The sequence below is a fragment of the Lathyrus oleraceus genome, chromosome 2, assembly GCF_024323335.1.
Source record: "Lathyrus oleraceus cultivar Zhongwan6 chromosome 2, CAAS_Psat_ZW6_1.0, whole genome shotgun sequence".
In the NCBI taxonomy this organism is placed as follows: domain Eukaryota; kingdom Viridiplantae; phylum Streptophyta; class Magnoliopsida; order Fabales; family Fabaceae; genus Lathyrus; species Lathyrus oleraceus.
In genome coordinates this window covers 1,794,090-1,815,628 of record NC_066580.1, presented here as the reverse complement: position 1 = coordinate 1,815,628, position 21,539 = coordinate 1,794,090, and the positions used below count along the sequence as shown (strand labels likewise).

Below are 21,539 nucleotides of genomic sequence, written 5' to 3'. Positions count from 1 at the left end.
GGGATAAGTCTCAATCTGATTCTGATGTTAGAACCTCTGAAGAAAGGTCAGAGTTAAGAATTTCTGAAGACATTGATTCTGATAGTGATTTTGACTCTGGAGAAGACTCTGAAGATGAAGGTGACTCTGATGATTCAGACTCTGATGACCCAGACTCTGGTGGTAATCCAGATTCTGGTGGCAATTCAGACTCTGAAAATATGCCAGCCCCTGAAGATGGTCAAAGCTCTGGAGGAAGTCAACCATCTGAAGCTAGAAACTCTGAAGCTCAAGACTCTGAACAAGTTCAGAGACCACAAAGAATCAGAAACATCCCCAGAAGATATGCAGAATTTGACATGCTGCAAGACACTGAAGTAGACTCTGAAGGAGAAGTTATTCAGTGTGCCATGTTAGTAGACTCTGAACCCATAAGTACAGAAGAGGCTCTTAAGCAGAAGCTCTGGTTGAAGGCCATGAAAGAAGAACTTGATGCTATAGAGAGAAACAAGACTTGGAAGCTGACAGAACTTCCAAAAGACAAGAAAGCCATCAGCGTCATATGGGTTTTCAAACAGAAGTTAAAGCCAGATGGTTCAATTGGCAAACATAAAGCAAGGTTGGTAGCCAGAGGATTTCTACAGAAACCTGGGCTGGATTACTCTGAAGTGTTTGCACCTGTAGCAAGACATGAAACAATCAGAATGGTGATTGCAATAGCTGCTAACAGGAATTGGCCTCTGATGCATTTAGATGTAAAATCTGCATTTCTGAACGGTCCATTAGAAGAAGAAGTTTACGTGTCACAACCTCCTGGATTTGTGAAAAAGAATCAGGAAGGGATGGTGTACAGATTATACAAAGCTCTATATGGATTGAAACAAGCGCCCAGAGCTTGGAATCTGAAGATTGATTCATTTTTCAAGAGGCAAGGCTTTCAGAAATGTGAGATGGAGTACGGTGTCTATGTTCAGCATACTTCTGAAGGAAATATGACTCTGGTATGTTTATATGTTGATGATATACTGCTGACTGGAAGTTCTGAACAGGAGATAGCCAAGTTCAAGAAAGTTCTGATGAATGAATTCGAAATGACTGATCTAGGCAAAATGACATACTTTCTAGGGATGGAATTCAGATACTCTGAGAAAGGTATTATTTTGCATCAGCTCAAGTATGAATTAGAACTTCTGAAGAGATTTGAACTGGAGAATTGTAAGATTGTTGTCACACCTTCTGATACAAATCAGAAACTGGATTCTGACTCTGATGGAAAGGATGTGGATGCTACAACCTTCAAACAGTTGGTTGGTTCTCTGAGGTATTTGTGCAATACCAGACCTGATATTTGCTATTCAGTTGGGATGGTTAGTAGGTTCATGAGTAAACCTAAGTGGTCCCATTACCAAGCTGCTGTCAGGATTCTGAGGTATATCAAGGGAACTCTGAAGTATGGAGTATTATTTCCTTCTGGAAGAAAGGATGAGTCAGAACTTCTGAGTTATTCAGATTCTGATTGGTGTGGAGACAGAGTTGACAGAAGAAGTACGTCTGGGTACTTATTCAAATTTCTGGGAGGTCCCATTTCTTGGTGTTCCAAGAAGCAACCTGTTGTGGCATTGTCAACTTGTGAAGCTGAATACATTGCAGGTGCTGTTACTGCATGCCAAGCTGTGTGGATTCTGAATCTATTGCAGGATCTGAAGATTAAAGTAAACAAACCTCTGAAACTGATGATTGACAACAAGTCTGCAATCAATCTTGCCAGAAACCCAGTGTTGCATGGGAGAAGCAAGCACATTGAGACCAAGTATCATTTTCTGAGACATCAAGTTCAGAGGGGAGTGTTAGAAGTTGTACACTGCAACACTCAGAAACAGTTGGCAGATGTTCTGACGAAAGCTATCAAGACTGATCAATTCCTCAGATTAAGGGATGGAATTGGTGTTACAAGTTTTGATGGAATATGAATTAAGGGATGGTATTAGAAGTAATTCATATTTATTAGTTTTACTATTTTCTTAGCCCCTAAGTTTGTTAGAGGGTATTTTAGTATTTTATTATATTCTAGTAACCCTAGTTTTAGCTTATAAATAGGGTGACAATCATTGTAACTTTTATCATGTTTTGTAGCCGTCATTCTCTTAATAGAATATTCATCTTTTATTCTACCTTTGCACCAACAGTGCTTACGTATTCTTAAGGTGCAATTAGAAAATTAAAGTTTCGTAGTTCGTGTAAAAAATATTTGTGGGTTGGTGGATTTTAGAGAATAATGACATGTCATATTTTAGCGTTTAAACGCATGCATGTATACTCACACGATAGAGGTTTAGGCGTTTTTGTATTCATGTTAAATGAACCAGACTATTCTTTTATGAGTTTTTATTTTTAATGTACAAGGACAAAAATAATTTGACGGATTGATGTTAATTTTAATTATAAAATAAAGATTTTTTTTTGTCTTTTTCAAATATTAATTTTTGTTTTGTTTTGTTTTATAATAATAAACTAAACAAATAACCTAAGTTTAATAAATAAAAAGAGTAAAAAATATAACGATACTAAATTAATTAAATAAATCAATTAAACCTATTTTTTTGTATTTTTATAATATTTATTTATTTTTGACATTTTTGAATGTTTATTATTTTTGTAATTTTATATTCATGCTAATAAAAAATTAATCAATTAAATCATAAAATAAAAATCAAAAGTGAGAATATGAGGTGCTAGAGATAAAAATGGAGTGTGTCATATTAAAATAGGGTGAAAATAAGAAAAAAAGAGTTATTTGGCCTAGGTCCGAATTGTAATCTAATGGTAAATCAATTTTAATATAATAAAATAAAAACAAGATAAATAAATAATTGAACTTGACTTCTTCAATCCATTCACATCAAAACAAAACACACTTTAGTTTCAAAAATGGTGAAAGAAAAAAAATAAAAAACTCTTCTCCTTTATCGATCTATCATCTCCTCCTCTTTCAAATACAAACAACATAATAACAAGTCTCTTATTGCGAACAAACCCTCACATCAAAAAAAACCATAGAAAGCAAATATGGATTCATGAAAAGCAGATAGGAGACTACCTAAAGAGAACGACGAAGATTGAATCAATGATCATGACATTGATGTTGGGGCCTTTTGCGTTTCACGGTGGTGTGTGTTACGGAAACGTAAGAAGATACACAATGGGGGTAAATTTTTTGGCCGATGATGGTTATGAGGCACACGATTTCGCGACGACAAAGGACTCAGAAGTGTGCAGACGAATATGTTGCAACTGCGACATGCGTTTCATTTTTCTCTTTTGGTTTCTGTTGTTTTTTATGTTTTAGGTAAGTTATTATGTTCTCAATGGAGGGGGTGAAGATGGGAAAGAAACGAGTTTACGATGTTATTTTCTTTGTGTGTGTTTTTTGTGTCTTTTGTTTCTTTTTGTATGTTGTAATGTTGTGTTGTTGTTGGATTGTTATCAATGGTGGATTTGTGAGTTTGTTAATGATGAAAGGGTAAAGGTTGTTGGTGATTGGAATTTTTTATGGTGAAGGAGGAATTGGAGATGGTTGGAATGGTGCTTGAATGTTGTATGTTGCTAAAAGGTGATGAAAATATGAAGTCGTAGTGTTCATAAAAATGGTGATGGGTGTGAGTGCAAATTTCTATTAAATGTATTTTATATGATGTCAAAACTAGGACACTTTAGCGTTGATGTATATTAGACGGTGTCCTCTGATTCTCAATGTGCATATTAGCATTAGGAAGCATAAAAACATTTGGAAATAAATTGGGAAAGGTTTCATGCATCAAAAATGCATCAAAGACTAGTTTTATGGGCAAAATAACCAATGTGTCGACACATACATGTTTTAGGTCGACACGTAGAAGACAATTTTTTTTATGTGTCGATACATCCATTTTTCAGGTCAACACATGTACTATATTTTTAATACATGTAGCTTCTGTTTGTTGTGCCACATCTACAGGTCGACGTATGACCTATACAGGTTGGTACATGCTTTGAACAGGTCAGCTCATGAATTACACAAGTCGGCTCATGCAACATAATTTTCTAAAAAATCACAACTTTTTCAAGTCTTTTGCATTCCTTTTTGCCTCCGAACATGCATGCATATAAATAATTCATTCATGCATCATTTCTAGTAAGGTTTTTAGTGTAAACCTACATGAAACTAGGATTTTAAAGCATTCTCATCATCTTCAACCTCATTCTATGCATACACATAAACAAACTATACACTAATTCTTTGTTTGGGTGTCATCTAGAATTAGGGTTGACAAAGTTCAATTTAGGTTGATTGAATTGTAAAATGGGTTGAGATCTTTGAGGGTTTCAAATAAAAAAACCGAGCTAGGGTTTTTCTTCAAGATCAAATTGGTATTTTAAGATTTTGGACAAAATTACACAATTTGGATTCGACCGAGTGAAGGATTTGAAGAACGAAAGGTTCTTGCAAAGGAGTAGCATGAGACGTTGTATCATATTGGTAAATCTTGGGGTTTGATTGAGTGAAAACTTTAAAGAACAAGGGGTTTCTTGTAAAGAAGTAGCATGATATGGTGAATCAAATTGGCATTGTTGGGTTACTTGATAAAGCTTTGATCAAGTGAAGAAAAGGTGTCAGAATCAACATCAAACTTAGGGTTTGTAGGATTAAATTACTACATCTCTCTTGTATGCATACTTTTGCAAAGTAAGGTTAATTTCATTATCTCAATTTATGTTCTAATTGAGGGAAAACATATCCATAGCAAGGTCGATTGGGGAATTTCTTAAACAAATCCTTGTGTACTCTTTGTCCCTATCTATCTCTTTTATTTTCTGTTAGTAAATTGTTGAGTTCATCGATCGTGTGATCGATTCGTTTGGATAATATTTTTGGTTACCTTTTGAAATAGGTGTTGTTGAATTGATCACAATCCTTTAGATTGTGATTGGATTTTAAGATCAATATCATATAAATTTCCAAACAAAATCAATTGCACATAAAGTGTTCGATAATTTGTTACAATAGATTTTTTATGTGATTGATCATTGGAAATAGACTATCCTTGTAGCTTAGCATTCAATTGGTAGTGATCCAAAGTCTTCAATTAATTTGTGTTCATTATCATACGTTTATAGCCTTTATGCATATTCGAGCCTTTCTATAGAGGTCCAGTTAGACGATTTGATTCGGGTTGCTTCTGCTTGCCATAAACTTTTCAAAACTACTTTTTGTTCAAAGTTTTAAACTAGGCATATATTCATCCTCTTCTAAATCGAAGCATACCGTCTAACAAGTGGTATCACGAGCTCCGATTAATTTCGTTCTTCAATATTTGCTTATTAGAAGACGAATACTGAACCTAAGTGAGCATACAATAGAGCACCAATTTTCACCAGTGAAAAGTATAGCTATTGTAAAGCTTGTATGCGTGAAGGTGTTGTAGTTCCAAAACCCGAAGCACAATGAAATGATAATGATAAGAAATTTTGGTCACATGATTGGAGGGTACAAAATATTCTCATATCCTCTCTCAGTGTTGATGAATTTTATGGTGTTTCCCATTGTGAATCCGCCAAAGCTATGTGGGATGCATTAGAAGTTTTCCATAAGGGAACTAATGAGGTCAAACAAGCTAAGATTAATACCTTGAATCAGGAGTTTGAACTCTTTTGCATGAAGCATGGTGAAACCATTGCCGACATGCAAAAAAGGTTCACACATCTTATAAATCGATTGAATGCTCAGGGTAACCCTATTTCCAATGATATTGCTACTAATAAAGTTTTTAGGTGTTTTAATAGAAAATGGAAACCCAAGGTCACCGCAATCAAAGGGGTGAATGATCTTAAGGCACTTGATCTCTCTACTTTGTTTGGAAAATTTGAAGAACATGAGCAATAATTCACTTACTTGGAAAAACATGAAAAATAGTATGAGAAGAATATGAAGAAGGAGAAAGGTAAAGACAAGGAGGTAAAGAATAAGTTTATTGCTCTAAATACTTCAAGCTCAAAGTCCCCATATAATGATCAAAGTGATTGTGAAACAAGAGACGACAAAAATTATGATGATGAGGATATTGTCGCAGCCTGAAAAATACAGAGGTGCGAAAAAACAACCGGCGAGAAAGAAATGACAGAAGAGTCGCCACCGTGCGTTATTTATCCCAAAGGAGGGAAAGGAAACGCTCGAAGTAAACCTGGAGAAAGGAAAGGAAAAGACAAGGTCTCGCAACCAAATCTTGGGTTTGGGAGTCGATTATGCGAAGGGAAGGTATTAGCACCCCTACGCATCCATAGTACTCTACGGGATCCACTCTTGTTGTTCTTGTCTGAAGGGTGTATGTTTATCTAATGTACTATTTACTAAAAGAAAGGGTCAAAGAAAATGACTCGCACGGATGTCGCATCCACTGCATACGTATCTCATCTGAATATGAGAATCAGAGTCTTCGTAGCTCGGCTACCTAAGGGTTAAGGATAAGTGTGCTCGCTAAGACATCGCGTCTTATGCCTACGTATCTCATCGGGAATGAGAATCAGAGCAAAACGTAGTTCAAACTAACTACGGGAATAAGGGTCTCGATTGCAACTAGGGCAAGAGAAAGGGAAGGTCTCGATCGCAACGGGGGCGAGAGAAAGGATCGCAACAAGGGCGAAAGCAAACAAGGATTAGTTGTTAGTCGTTAGTCAAACTCGGCAAGACATCGCATCTTGTGCCTACGTATCTCATCTGAACATGAGAATCAGAGTTGCCGTAGTTCGGCTACATAGGGATTGCCATCTGAACATGGACTTACAAAAGGAGGACACCAGTTGTGTCAAAGAAGAGTGGGCAATGTGTTCACGTCCTAGCAGTAGGTGTCGCAGCTCGTTGAATCGAGTCTTAGGCGGTTACCTCTTTGCAATAGGACGGATTGACATGCCACAGGATCGGAGACGCACGAAAGGTCTGAAAGAAATGGGGAAGCTCTGCCCTAGAGTTGTCATGCAATATGTACTTAGGTGTTAGGATTTACAAATCTACACTCGGAAAAGCGTCATCTATCTCTACTCAACAATCATGGCCGAAACAATGTTTTGTGTCTCTTAAGACAAGATACCTTTCATTTTAAAAGGTTTTTGATTGGTCGCACGGAGGCGAGAAAAATAGTTTGATTGGTTGGATGTATTTTGAGTGATGGCGAGAACTAGGATTGGCGAGATATACATCTCGAATCCTAGCCTCAGGAGTGCATGGTATACACCATGTTCCATTTCCATCTTTATTTGCAAAAGTGTTTAATAGAGATTAAGTGTTTTGAATTTGATTGAGAAAGGGTTTGGAGAAACCGCATTGACAATTTTAGGCGATGGCGAGAGTTAAGATTGGCGAGGCATACGTCTCGAATCTTAACCTCAGGAGTGCATGGTATACACCATGTTCCATTTCCACCTTTATTGAAAAAGTGTTAAATAAGAATTAGGTATTTTGAGTTTTTGTTGTGAAAATGACTTGACCTAGATCAAGTATTGATGGACGTTTGAGAAAGATTTGAATGAGTGTTTGATAGAGCAAAGTGGGTAAATTGGATGATGGCGAGAGCTAGGATTGGCGAGATATACATCTCGAATCCTAGTCTCAGGAGTGCGTGGTATACACCACGTTCCACTTCCATCTTTATTGAAAAAGTCTTGACTTATGAATTAATATTTTTTGAGTTTTTATTAGAGAAAATGGCTTGACGTTGAATCAAGCATTTGATGAAAGTTTGAAAGAAAAGGAATAGAATAGGAGGGCGAAATGAATTGATTTGTTTATTGAGAAAATACTCGACGTTGGATTGAGTCATATTTTTGTATTTTTTCAGAAATGGTGGATTTTACTCTTTGGTTAGTATCTAAAACAAATAGAGAAATAAAACAATACAACATTATATACACATTGGGGAAGTGGGGTACATTTTGTCAAATAGGGATTCAAAATCATGAAATAATTAAATCGGACCCAAACAACAAATAATGCATGAGTGTGAGTGCAAGAGAAGCACCACGAGATAACCCCAAGGCCTTTGCTTCCAATTTCGATTATACAACGCAAATGGAAAAAAGGGTGATACCAGTGATGGATTCGAACAACGACAAACAAATAGCGGTAAACAAAATCGAACGTATCATGTATAAAGAGAAAGTGATTACCTGTGAACCCGCGGACGTGACGACGATTTGGTCGATTTGGTCTTCCTCTGAACTGTCTCCGCCTCCTTCTCTTAGCAGTCGTCGCTCCAGGTAATTTCACTCGGTTGAGTTTTTATGCACTGTCCCAAAGGATACTGTGAGATTGATGAGAAATTTCGTAGCTGCCGAACCCCCCTCACTGATTCTCTTCCTCTCTATTTATCTCTTGCAGATAGGGTTTCAATTGGTATTTTTGGTATTCCAGAAGAGTAACTCTGCAAAGCACTTTGGATGTTCAGAAATTGGATTGACCTCTTTGATGCTAGGTTCGAAAATGGTAATCTGAACTCGTGCTTTCTTCCTTATTTTTGTCTTAATTCTAATTTGGGAATTTTTCTGACTTTTCACTGCTTTGGCTAATTACTTTGTGTTACCGCAGTAAAAAGATTATTGAAGATTCAAGAGCGGTTTGGTTCAGGTTCAATGGTCTGTTATGGACGTTTGGGTTCAATTGTGTACTGGTTTTGTATCTGGGAATTCATTAGGTGCATAGACAATAGCCCCAAAGCTTGATTTATTTGAAACAGAACCCAGATCCTCATGGAAGTGTTCAACAGATTCAGGAATGGCTACTTGTGGATGAGTAGAACCTTTCTTCTCATTAACCTCTAAAAACGCATCCACTAATGCACTTGCAAATTCAAGGTCATTAATATGATGGGGATACACCTTCACCTGTCGAATATCATCAGTCTGAATAAGCCTTTGTAATTCATGAAGAAGTGTACCAGTTGCCTCTGGATCATAAAAAGGCTTACCTGGTGCACCTAAAGCAGATATACCCTTTTCGGGAAGGCAAACACAGATCTTAGATGATGAACTGTTCAGTTTATTTGCTATGAAATCAGCAAATTTCCTGTTCTCATCCACTGTTGTTCGCATGAGTGAAACCTGCTTATTGTGTTCATATATATATTTCTCTGCTGAAAAGTCTGTGGTATGGTATCTTTTGCTCCAAAATTTACCATGTCTAATGCTCCCACACTCAAGACCAGTGGGATTTTTTGTTCTATTATGACATCAAAACGAGAATTGTCGCAAGCCATTACGCCTCCAACTATGTAGTCTGCTACCTCTGTTGTTGTGATGTCCAAAACACCCTGGATAAATCCCTCTCTAATCAAATTCTCCATGGCTCTGCCACCAACTCCAGTTGCATGAAAAAACCAAGCTCTCATAACCCTCTCGATGCAACCTATCTCTAACTGCATCAACACAAGGAGTAGTAACCCCAAACATAGTTATACCAACAGTAGGCTTATCATTAACTCGAGAAGAATCACTCAAACTACGAAGCCTTCCAACAACCATCCCAGCAAAAGCAGCAGCAGCATTGGAAAAAAAAACCACCCTACTAACACTATTGACCCCTGCCACATCAACAATGGACGGAAACAACACCAAATCTGAAGTTCCAACGTAAGGTTCCGTTTGGCCATTGTGTGTTGATACTGATTTCTTTCGCCTACTGCAGCCTGAACGGATGGCTCTCTCCTTCTCAAATGTCTCGAAGTACTGATAGATGATTGCTACGGCAAGTAAGATTCCGGTTCCTAAACCAATTGCCCCCATAAAATCTGCCAATACTGTCAGGGCACCAATACACATTCCTCCAAATGTTGCAGCAGTGGGAATGTATCGGTTAAGCTCTTTCTGCAAGTTTGATTCCCGATGGCCCGGCATAACCATTTGTTGTTCCTTCAACTGCTTGGCAACATCCCTAGCAGATGAACCAGAGACTTCAATCCAAGTTTTGGAGAACAAGGCACAGGCTGACAGCATAAACACCAGGTAGAACAGTGCATGGAAAGGATTGGCTTCCATATCAGCTAAGCTAGAGGGTGCAGTTATATTGTCACTTAAATCACATGTAAAACTAACACCAGATGAATTGTCAAATATCACATCTCCCGGCAAGCTTCGGAGTAGACATCCTGCATCTTGTACTCCAAATGCTTGTATGCTGAAATCTTTCAAATCGACATCACAAAGCTCATAAACATTTGTCATCCCCCCACCTCCACGTAACATCGATCCAAATTGTGTTGCACATATTATAGCTTGTTTATTAGTAATTAATATTTTTTGTTGTGTCTCTGCAATATATGTATTTAATGAACTGCAGCAGGTAGGACTAGGAGCAGCTATATTCTTACATACAGCAATTACATCTGAAGGCTCCTTAAAAGTCAAAGGACAAACTTTGTTGACTTTGCAGGCAGATAGCATCCGGAATGCTTTATTTGCAACCTCCGATGATAGTTGTTTGGAAAGGTAAGAATAAACAACACCTTTGCAATCATTTAGATAATCAGTGTGATTCATTTCCCCAGCCATATTGTCATTGCTTATCATCATTTGTCGGCCAGAAATCTGAAGCGCTGCATCCATAATTGCAGGCCGACAAACAGGTCTGCAACACTCTTTAAGTGGATCAACAGTTCATACAGGCCTCAACTAATTTACTTATGTTTACTGTTCTTTCAAAAGTAGAATCATTCTTCACAGAGCATGACCCGCCTGTAAGATTAGATGATTTAATAGAACAAAGTGTGGGTATAGTGTGGCAAGGCGAACAAGGTTGATGGCATATGTTTATAATGGAGAATGGTGCTTATGATTACAGATTTAATACCAGTTGGATGGGTCAAAACCACAGGCCATGTAGTCATGATCAAGGTAAGCTTTATCCATTAGCTCATGCCTTTGGATGATGGAATATGATGATGCATCATTTCCTTGTTTCTGTTTGAGGTTTATGGCAATGTATCAACTGATTTTTCATGTTGTTGTTGCTGCTGATGCAGATTGAACATTGGGGTGGTTTTGCTATGCGACATGGTTGACTTGGCGTGGAACAAGTTGGTGCAACAGGATGAATGCAGTAGGATTGTTAATTGGAAAAACAAGATTCCAAAGGTTCAAGGCATAACCAAGCATGAAGAAACAAGTCCACATGGTTAAATCAAAGAGCATATGGGAATGGATAATGGAATGAGAGTTATGGCCAGCCATTTAGTGATTAGGGATGACCAATGGCATAGGGTTGACTTTGGTCAAAGTTGACCAAAAAGTCAACTATTGACCAAAGTCAACAATTGGTTAAAATTCAATTTTCTTTGTAGTTTCTTTGTAAATGGACATTGAATAAATGGTTATGGTGAAATTTAGGGTTTTTTTTTTTTTTGATTGACTTTGGTCAAAGTTGACCGAAAAGTCAACTAGTGACCAAAATCAACATTTGCTCAAAAATGTCAAGACTTGTATTTTCTTGTGTGGAATCAAATGTAATGGCTTAAAATGACATGAAATGGATTGGAATGGTTTGAAAAATGATTTGAAATTTGGTTTTACCATCGGTTTATTTATGACTTGAATGCTTGACTTTTTTTTAAAAAAAGGACATAACTTGACAGGCAACATATGTTAACAGGGCCATGAAATGATGGTATAAGATTAGGATTTTAAAGGGATATTTATGAATCAAGTGGCATGATTGGCAATTGGCTTGTGACACAAGAAGGTTGGTTGTTTGGATGACCAAGACCATATGTGTATTAACAATCACATGAACAACATCATGACTTTGTACCAAGACCAATCCTCAAATAAAACCAAAGTAAGGTTAGGCCAAGCATGCTAAACAAACATAAAAAATTCAGGACCAAAATCGGGGTATGACAGTTGCCCCTATTTAAGCGTCTTCAACTAGAGAATATGAAGCAGGACGTTCTTCATATGATCATAGTGGGAGATGGTTAAATATTAAGAAGACCCGGATTTTGATCCTGAATCCCTATGAAATAATTAACAATGCCTGACAGAATCGGCAAAGAAGCAATCTCAAAAGAAGAATCCGTCTGGTACGGTGAAAATCGGCCTGAGTAACGAAACAGAAAGTTGACATGGATACCAAAATAAATGGTAACACAAGAATACCCATGGCCTGAACGCCGCACATTAGTCTGAACACTAAGCATCGGAATATGAGAGTATCAAATGTTGGTCTGATCACCGGAAATCTGGTCTGAACACCACTTCGACCTGGAAATCGGAAAACTGGCCTGAATGCCACAAGTACTTCGACTTGATCGTTGGAAACTTCTTCGATCTTAAAATCGGAAAAAACTGGCCTGAATGCCACTTCGGTCTGGATACCGGGAACTGGCCTGAATGCCACAAGTTGTATCGACCTGAATGTCGGAAACTTTTTCGATCTGAATATCGGAAAAACTGGCCTGAATGCCACTTCGGTCTGAATACCGGAAAATTGGCCTGAATACCTCAAGTTGCATTGACCTGAATGTCGGAAACTTCTTCGATCTGAATATCGGAAAAAACTGGCCTGAATGCCACTTCGGTCTGAATACCGGAAACTGGCCTGAATGCCACAAGTACTTCGACCTGATCGTCGGAAACTTCTTCGATCTGAATATCGGAAAAACTGGCCTGAATGCCACTTCGGTCTGGATACCGGAAACTGGCCTGAATGCCACAAGTTGCATTGACCTGAATGTCGAAAACTTCTTCGATCTGAATATCGGAAAAACTGGCCTGAATGCCACTTCAGTCTGAATACCGGAAAATTGGCCTGAATGCCACTTCGGTCTGAATACCGGAAAAACTGGCCTGAATGCCACTTCGGTCTGAATACCGGAAAATTGGCCTGAATGCCACTTCGGTCTGAATACCGGAAAAAACTGGCCTGAATGCCACTTCGGTCTGGATACCGGAAAATTGGCCTGAATGCCACTTCGGTCTGAATACCGGAAAAACTGGCCTGAATGCCACTTCGGTTTGAATACCGGAAAATTGGCCTGAATGCCACTTCGGTCTGAATACCAGAAAAACTGGCCTGAATGCCACTTCGGTCTGAATACCGGAAAATTGGCCTGAATGCCACTTCGGTCTGAATACCGGAAAAAACTGGCCTGAATGCCACTTCGGTCTGGATACCGGAAAATTGGCCTGAATGCCACTTCGGTCTGAATACCGGAAAAACTGGCCTGAATGCCACTTCGGTCTGAATACCGGAAAAACTGGCCTGAATGCCACTTCGGTCTGAATACCGGAAAAACTGGCCTGAATGCCACTTCGGTCTGAATACCGAAAAATTGGCCGAAACGCCACAAGTTGCATCGACCTGAATGTCGGAAACTTCTTCGATCTGAAAATCGGAAACTGGCCTGAATGCCACTTCGGTCTAGATACCAGAAAAAACTTCTGGCTTATCACTTGGGATACCGAGAATGTTTTATGCTTACATGCGTATGTTTGAATTTTGCGATGGCGTAATGCTCCATGAAAATGGAAATGCTACGCGATTTGGGAGGATGCAATGCAATATGATTCTACATGCAGGGATGCGAAATGCTGGGGAAAATGCCAAGCTGAAGCAAGGAATCCCGTTGGGGAAATGATTATAATCTTCCAGACCCTGGCACTACTGTTGGAGATGCACAGCATAATGAACTATGTGGGGAAATGACCGGCCGCGCGGTGTTCTGGCAATGGCGAGATACCGAGACTCTGACTGGGGAGAGAACGGCGCTGGAAACCTGTTGTTGGGGAAAGCGATAGTGGTTCTGGCAACCATAATCTACGAGAGATGACTCAGCAGGGGGGCAAACACCGATACGGTACCGAGGTTATGCTTCCAGGAAAGAGATCATCGATCTGGGATTGAAATCCTCGATCTGGCATCGAACTCTGAGGAGCAGCTGCTTCTGCTGGGAAGATACAGTCTGGTACTGTCAACTCCACTGGGGAGTGTAGTCTGGCACTGTCAACTCTACTGGGGATATACAGTCTGGCACTGTTAACTCTACTAGGGAGTGTATAGTCTGAAACAACTGCTTGGGGAGTACAGTAGTGAGAACCTGCTGGGAATCTTAAGGAAATGCCCCGAGTGTACCTGTTCTGAATAGATGATTCAAAGTACTTAAAATTTACAACAATTTTAAATGTTCATTGAGCATGTACCTGTAAAGCTCTTATGTTTCATGATGCAATGTTTATCAAAAATTCGGACGTCATTTTTGCAAACAAAACAGTAAAATGAAAATGAACACAGAGATGTACTGAATAACTTGATTTTATTGATTGAATGGCCTCTGAATAGGCATTTACATCAGGAAGCAATCCCTGGAAGAGGTAATTGCACAAAAGATAAAATATAAATTAATCTAATGGCAGTGTGAAATGGATTTCTATTGGGTTCCAATTCTGCTATGACTTGCTCGTCTTCAAGATCCTCCAGATGATCAGCCTTCTGAAAAAGGTGATTGGACTGTTTCTATCCTTTGAAAGTTTCCAGTCATCGACACAAGATGAGATTTAGAACTACTCAGAACGCAGTCATTCGCTTAATCCCTAACTTTTGCCTGGATCGCCCTTTTCGGGTTTTCAATCCACCGGGATACCCATTTTTGCCTAAGTTGCCTTTTCAGGTTTTCAACTTACCGGGTGTACGATCTTTTCATTTTTAATCCTTAACTTTTGCCCGAACCTTTTCATTTTCTTGGTTCGTCAGGATGCCCATTTTTGCCTGGACTGTCCTTTTTACCGTCTAGCGGGTCTATTTTATGCGAAGTATTTTTTAACTGCGTCTGAGTTTACCGGGGAAGTGAAGTCTTCACCATCCATCGTTGTAAGCATTAAGGCCCCACCATCGAAAACCTTGGTGACGATATACGGTCCCTCATAGTTAGGAGTCCACTTGCCCCTGTGATCTGTCTGAGGAGGAAGGATCCTTTTCAACACTAAATCTCCGACTTGGAAACAACGAGGGCGCACTTTCTGGTCAAAGGCTCTCTTCATCCGACTCTGATACAACTGCCCATGACAAATGGTTGCCATTCGCTTCTCTTCAATAAGACTCAACTCGTTAAACCTTGTCTGAATCCATTCAGCTTCGTCTAACTTGACATCCAACAAGACTCTTAGAGAAGGAATCTCCACTTCGACAGGCAGGACCGCTTCCATACCATACACCATGGAGTAAGGGGTCGCCCCGGTCGACGTACGTACTGAAGTGCGGTACCCATGCAAGGCGAAGGGTAACATCTCATGCCAATCTCTGTACGTAACGACCATCTTCTGCACAATCTTCTTTATGTTCTTATTTGCTGCCTCAACATCACCGTTCATCTTAGGACGATAGGGGGAAGAATTATGATGCTGAATGTTGAAGTTCTGGCACAACTCCTTCATCATTTTGTTATTGAGATTAGAACCATTATCAGTAATGATTCTTTCGGGAATCCCATAGCGACAAATGATTTCCTTCTTGATGAAACAGGCAACCACATGTCTGGTGACATTCGCAAACGACGCTGCTTCGACCCACTTGGTGAAATAGTCGATGGCAACAAGGATGAAGCGATGCCCATTGGAAGCAATCGGCTCAATCTTTCCAATCATGTCAATGCCCCATATAGCAAACGGCCACGGCGAAGACATCACATTCAGAGGATTCGGCGGTACATGCACCTTATCCGCATAAATCTGGCATTTATGGCACTTCCGAGCATACTTGAAACAATCTGATTCCATGGTCATCCAGTAATAACCCGCCCTCAACAATTTCTTAGCCATTGCATGTCCGCCGGCATGAGTACCGAAGGAACCTTCATGAACTTCCTGCATTAACATGTCCGCCTCGTGTTTGTCCATGCATCTGAGCAAAACCATGTCGAAGTTCCTCTTATACAGCACATCGTCTTTGTTCAAGAAGAAACTGCCTGCCAACCTTCTCAAAGTCTTTCTGTCATTGTTGGATGCCCCTGTAGGGTACTCTTGATTCTTCAGAAAGCACTTGATATCGTGATACCAGGGCTTGTCATCGACTATTAGTTCAGCAGCAAACACATACGCGGCCCTATCAAGGCGCATTACATCGATCCTGGGAGCATGGTTCCACCGAATCACCTTGATCATGGAGGATAGGGTAGCAAGAGCATCTGCCATCTGGTTCTCATCACGAGGTATATGATACAGCTTTATTGTTGTGAAGAAAGTCAATAGTCTTCTCGTGTAATCTCTGTAAGGGACCAGAGTAGGCTGGAGAGTGTTCCAATCACCATTTACTTGATTGATCACTAGAGCTGAATCTCCGAAGATGTCCAGAGTCTTGATTCTCAAATCAATGGCTTGCTCAATACCCAAGATACAGGCCTCGTACTCAGCTTCATTATTGGTGTACTCGAAATTCAGACGAGCGGTGAAAGGCATGTGGGCACCTTTCGGAGTAGTAATGACAGCACCAATTCCACTTCCTCTGGCATTGACGGCCCCATCAAACGTTAAAATCCACTTTTCATCTGGATCAGGTCCCTCCTCAACAACTGGCTCTTCACAGTCTTTCATCTTAAGGAACATGATATCTTCATCTGGAAAATCAAACTTCATCGGCTCATAATCTTCAATCGATTGTTGAGCAAGATAGTCTGACAGAATACTCCCTTTGATGGCTTTCTGGGATGTATACTGGATATCATACTCTGTCAATACCATTTGCCAACGAGCAACCCTTCCGGTGAGAGCTGGCTTCTCGAATATATACTTGACTGGATCCATCTTGGAGATCAGTAAGGTTGTGTGAGTCAGCATGTATTGTCTCAATCGCTTAGCAGCCCATGCAAGTGCACAACATGTCTTTTCAAGCATTAAGTATCTCGACTCGCAGTCTGTGAATTTTTTACTCAGGTAGTAGATGGCATGCTCTTTTCTACCTGTCTCGTCGTGTTGACCGAGAACACAACCCATAGAATTGTCAAGTACTGTCAAGTACATAATCAGCGGTTTCCCTGGGACTGGAGGCATGAGGATAGGGGGATTCTGCAAATACTCTTTTATCTTTTCAAAAGCCCTTTGACAATCGTCGTTCCACCTGATAGCCTGATCTTTCCTCAACAATTTGAAAATTGGCTCACACGTGGCTGTTAGGTGAGAGATGAACCTTGCAATGTAGTTCAACCTTCCTAAGAAACCACGAACTTGCTTCTCTGTTCTTGGCTCAGGCATTTCCTGTATTGCTTTTACTTTGTCAGGATCCACCTCAATTCCTTTTCCGCTAACAATAAAACCCAGCAATTTTCCAGATCTCACCCCGAAAGTGCACTTGTTCGGATTAAGCCTCAACTTGAATTTCCTTAACCGTTCAAGCAATTTCTGCAGATTCACCAAATGCTCTTCTTCTGTCTGAGATTTGGCAATCATATCGTCCACATAAACCTCGATTTCATGATGAATCATATCATGGAACAGAGTCACCATAGCTCGTTGATAGGTTGCCCCAGCGTTTTTCAGACCAAACGGCATCACCTTATAGCAGAAGGTGCCCCATGGGGTTATGAAAGTTGTCTTCTCCATGTCTTCTGGTGCCATCTTGATTTGGTTATAGCCAGAAAAACCATCCATGAAGGAGAATACCGAGAACTGAGCTGTGTTATCCACCAAAACGTCGATGTGAGGTAATGGGAAATCATCTTTAGGACTGGCTCTGTTCAGGTCCCGGTAGTCGACACGCATCCGTACCTTTCCATCCTTCTTAGGTACTGGAACGATGTTTGTGACCCATGGCGGATAATTGGTAACCGCTAGGAACCCTGCATCCAACTGTTTTTGCACTTCTTCTTTTATCTTGACAGCCATCTCTGGTCTTGTTCTTCTGAGCTTCTGCTTGACCGGAGGACAACCCTCTTTGAGAGGTAAACGGTGTACCACAATGTCTGTGTCAAGCCCTGGCATATCCTGATAAGACCACGCGAAGACGTCGACATACTCTTGAAACAGTTCAATCAACCCCTTCTTCACATCATCTTCCAAAGCAGCCCCTATCTTGATTTCTCTCTTGGCGCCCTCGGTGCCGAGATTAATCACTTCAGTAGCCTCTTGATGTGGTTGAATGACCCTTTCCTCTTGCTTTAACAGCCTGTCAAGTTCTTCAGGGAGTTCACAGTCTTCATCACCCTCTTCTTCAGCTTGGAAGATTGGGTTTTCGAAGTCGAAGCAAGCCATAGCAGAATCGTTATCAATAGGATCCGGTGATGTGCATCTGCATGAGTGATGGTATGTGCTTATGAGTGTGACCAATGAGTGAAAACTAAACAAAACATTGCCAAATATTTTTTATTCTTTTGAAATTTTGAAAACTGTAAAAAATAGAAAGACAGTGAACAAAATATTTGAATGCAAAAGACGTCCTTCATTTATGATAAACAATGCAGGTATTCACATAGATGAGCCCTACAATGAGTCATTACGCCCTGGGCGGAACGTAAGACTTGGACATGCATGAATAAAACAAAGAAAAATTACTCCTCTAGAATAGTGACTTGGACAATTTCCTCGGAAGACCAATTGTTGATGACTTCACCAGGGATCCTCGGACGCACCCAGTTGTCGATGTCGCAATCACTATCTCCATTTTCATCGTTGATCGCAGAGATCTGGCCATATTGGATGACGCCAGCACTGGAGAAAGTAATCGGCCCCTGACGAGTCTGAAGTGCTAAAGTTGTAGAAGTCAGCGCTGGTTGATACCCAATCCCGAACTTGTCGTCTTTCATTGGTAACTCCAACAGACGCCCCCAACCGGGAGCAACACCTGAATCCACCAAGGCTTGCGCCTGCTTGAAAGATGAGATAGGGGCTTCTGCTTTAACCCCTTCCACCGGAGCTGCATCCTTGATCTGAACTGACTCAAAGGCCTGACAGAGAGTCTCATGAATTTCACCTTCTACCTCTACGTACTTGAAGGTAGACAGGTTACTTACCAGTATGTCCTCCTCACCACAGACGGTGACAATTCTTCCATTGACTGGGAACTTGATCTTCTGATGCAGTGTTGAGGAGACTTCCCCAGCATTGTGGATCCAAGGACGACCCAGAAGGCAACTGTACGAGGGACTGATATCCATCACATAGAATACGGTGTTGAAGGTTTGTGATCCAATCTGAATTGGCAATTCTACCTCTCCAAACACCGACCTCTTAGAACCATCGAAGGCTTTTACCACGAGATTAGAAGGCTTCAAGACCAAACCTTCTACTTCTAACCTTGACAGGGCTCTCTTGGGTAGCACATTGAGAGAGGAACCTGTATCCACCAGAACATGAGATAACACGGTGTCTTTGCATTCCGTTGAGATATGCAAAGCTTTGTTATGGTTGCGTCCAGCTGGTGTTAGGTCAGAATCAGTAAAACCCAGCCCGTTGCTTGCATGAACATTTGCAATGATCCCTTCTAGCTGGTTTACTGAGATCTCCTGAGGCACATATGCATCATTAAGGACCTTCAGAAGTGCCTCCCTGTGTGCCTCTGAACACAACAGGAGTGAGAGAATGGATATCTTAGACGGCGTCTGAATTAACTGATCGACTACTTTGTAGTCGCTTTTCTTTATAATTCTTAAGAGCTCGTCCACATCATTCGAGAAAGTAGGCTCTGAGCCAGTCTGGGGTGCAGAAGTGCCCTCATTTACAACTTGCTTGCCTTTGGCCTTAACCGCGGCATCAGTGCTTTCAGCTTGGGTAACAGGTGGCGAGAATAGTCTGCCACTCCTGGTGAATCGCCCGATTCCACCAACATTGTCCACTGCAGGACCTTCAGCTTCGAGTTCAGACTTCTGACCCTCTTCTACCTTCAATGGTTGTTCCACCCCATGATCGTGTGTGTATACACTCCCCCCATAATGCCAAGGAATGGCCTTATCGCTTGTGAAAGGTAAAGGACCAGGGGTTGTGATTGTCATAGCGGCCGGTCGCACTGGTGGCACTGGTTGCGCTTCTGGCACACTGATATGATTAGTCGGGTAAAAGATGGTGATAGTAGCGACATTATAGTCATACTCAGGAATTTCATTCATTGAAAAAAAAACATCCGGAACACCGGAATCAAGTTCAGTTACATCAAAATCAGACACATTGTTTGGTATATCAGCAACAACATTTGAAAAATTAAATACATCAATGGGAAATACACAATCAGCAGGAACAACATCTGAGAATTCTTCAACAGCATCTTCAAACACCTCTTCAACTACCCCTTCAACAAACTCTTTGACAGACAAGTCTTCAACTTGGAGGGTACCATTGTCAAGCAAGACCTGGATACCCTGCTGCAGCTTCAAGCAATCCTTACCCTGTATAGCGCAATCCAAACAACCTTTCCCACAACCGGGGAAAACATCGGCCTTCAGCAAGCATTCCTTAATTTCCAACAACAGAGTCTTCAACTTCAACACATCCTTAACAGACTTGGCTTCTTCTTCCATCATATTCACGTTTGCACCACCATGCTGTGGCATGGGATTGTTGACGACATTAGGAGCCGGTGCAAGGCTGATAGCCTTTGAATCTATGAGGTCCTGAACTACGTGCTTAAAAGCTTTGCAGTTCTCAATATTGTGGCCAGGTGCCCCAGAGTGGAAGCTGCACCTAGCATTGGCATCGTAACCCACCGGAAGTCTACCAACAGGAGGAGCCAGAGTGCGTAACTGCACAAGTTGTAGCTGCTGAAGACTAGCAAGCAGTTGAGCGCACGACATTGGAAGAGTGTCGAAACGCCGGTCCATCATCCTCTGCCTCTGTTGGTAGGCGGGTCTGTTACCTGGCTGTTGTTGTTGTTGATACTGAGTTTGCTGACGTTGTGGTTGTTGTTGTTGTAGTGGTGCTGCAGCTGGAATAGTCACAGCTGCAACAAACGGTTGTCGATGATAGTTTTGAAAGTTATTCCCTTGGTTATTCCTATATTGATATGAAGACACAGAATTCACACCCCCTTCCCTCTGCTTCGGTCCTCCCATAAATGGCTTCTTTACTCCTGATGAAGATCCACCTCCATTGTGGCTCTTGTAGGTCTTCAGGTAATTCTCTACCCTCTCTCCGGTAGAGACCACAACAGCAAAGTTGGAGGCATTGCACCCCACCAGACGCTCCAGGTAAGGTCCAGGCAACGTATTCATGAACATGTTGGCCATCTCCTTTTCCAACATGGGAGGTTGAACACGGGAAGCTGTCTCCCTCCAACGTTGAGCGTATTCCCTGAAGCACTCATTGCTTTTCAGAGACAGGTTCTGGAGTTGAGTTCTATCTGGGGCCATGTCTGCATTATACTGGTATTGCTTCACAAAAGCCTCCGCCAAATCCCTCCAGCAACGGATGTGGGCTCTATCCAACCTCATGTACCATTCCAGGGATGCCCCAGCTAGGCTGTCCTGGAAGAAGTACATAAGTAGCTTCTCGTCATCAGAGTACGCAACCATCTTTCGGAAGTAGGCTTGCACATGGGTCTTCGGGCAAGAGCTACCATTGTACTTGTC

The 21,539-nt window shown here is 40.9% G+C and overlaps 1 pseudogene; it reads right to left on the bottom strand.

Annotated features, from left to right (window-relative positions):
• Positions 1-8,661: 8,661 nt before the first annotated feature.
• Positions 8,662-21,023, bottom strand: LOC127120985 (uncharacterized; annotated as a pseudogene).
• Between the last annotated feature and the right edge of the window lie 516 nt (positions 21,024-21,539).